This window comes from Cryptotermes secundus, unplaced genomic scaffold, assembly GCF_002891405.2.
Source record: "Cryptotermes secundus unplaced genomic scaffold, Csec_1.0 scaffold123, whole genome shotgun sequence".
NCBI classification, from domain to species: Eukaryota; Metazoa; Arthropoda; class Insecta; order Blattodea; family Kalotermitidae; genus Cryptotermes; species Cryptotermes secundus.
Window position 1 is genome coordinate 509212 of NW_019736394.1, and position 1469 is coordinate 510680.

A 1469-nucleotide genomic window follows, 5' to 3' on the forward strand; every position below is an offset into this window, starting at 1 on the left:
TGGCCCGCCACTTTTTCAGAAGCCTGTTTACACACGACTTTGTGGGAACTGGCGAGTCAGGATATTTCTGACGAAACCTACGTGCGAATTTTCTGTAAATGTTTTTCCTTGCAATAGTTTCGACAATAAACACAGGCTGTTCAGTAGTGAACTTCATTTCCACCGTCTGTCGACAGCTGTAAACATTCCACTCCACTTCCACAGCAAGACAAAGACTGACTGTTTAATGCAACCTCGGGTTCCGATTATGCAACCATCGGCGTAGGAGCACTGCAGTCGCGGGGAGGAGTTGCATCCGTTCTGCGGTGGTATGACTCACGGCAAATTGCAGCCGCGGCGCGCACTTGATTGTACGCACTGTATATTCATGTCACACCTGTGACAGGTAGAAACATGCGTCTTTTGAAAAACATCGCCATCTGTTGTATCGTGTTTGGAATTCATAGGAAGTAACCATAGCGACACTGTATTCCCAACATTGAGTCGTGTCGAGAACATCGAATCTCCACGGTTCCGACGAATACACGCAATAACAATGGGTTGTTGCGTAGGAAAGGCCGAATCAACAAAGCACCGTTTCCACGGTTATAACAAAGGCTCATTTGCATAGCAGCGGCCGAGGGTATAACAGGGGGGTTCAATTCATTCGCCCAGTTAGTCTGGAATAACCGCCGAAGAAGTGAGTCTGTAGCCCCAACACTTGTCCATTTTGATTTAGTTATTTTGTGTGTTGCGTTGGATTTGGGCTGTGTCGTTTACCATAACGTTCAATTCGTGAGTATAGTTTATTTTTCATTGTTTTTCATTTCGTTTCCTTAACTGTTCTCCTGCAACTGCAGTGCAATCGGCGGTGGGATTGAGCTATGTCGATTGATCTGCGTTTGAATTGAAATATTTCGTTAGTATTTTTTATTTGTTTTGTTTCTTTGTTTTCCTGTTCGTGTTCTTTCCTTTTTTAATGTTTTGCAATTTTATATGTTTTTGTTATGTTTTGTTATAATATGATTCCAACGGATGTGCCATTTCAATTTAAGAGATTGCAATTCCCAATTCGATTGGCGTTTGCAATCACCATCAACAAAGCCCAGGGCCAATCTTAAGAATTGTGCGGTTTAGATCTAGGCACGGATTGCTTCTCACATGGACAATTATATGTTGCGTGTTCTAGAGTCGGCAAACCAGACAATCTCTATATCTGCACAGACAATGGAACAACAAAAAATATTGTATACCCACAAGCATTGTGAAATTAAACATATTAGAAACGTGCGCTTTCACTTTTCTTTCCTTTCCATTTAACCAGACTGAGCCACAGCAACGCGTGGCCGGGTATATATATATATATATACATATACAGGGTGTTTCACGACTTTAGGGCATAACTGCAGGAGGTAATTTCCTAGGTCTTTGTGATCAAAAAAGTTCATATAAACATGTGTCCGATTTTGGACGGTTATGGAGTTATGACC

General features: G+C 41.9%; 1 protein-coding gene across 3 annotated transcripts in view; it reads left to right on the plus strand.

The window, feature by feature from the left end:
• Positions 1-1469, plus strand: part of LOC111869804 (dihydroxyacetone phosphate acyltransferase) — an 81144-nt gene that overhangs the window by 28757 nt on the left and 50918 nt on the right. The gene's annotated exons all lie outside the window — the stretch shown is intronic.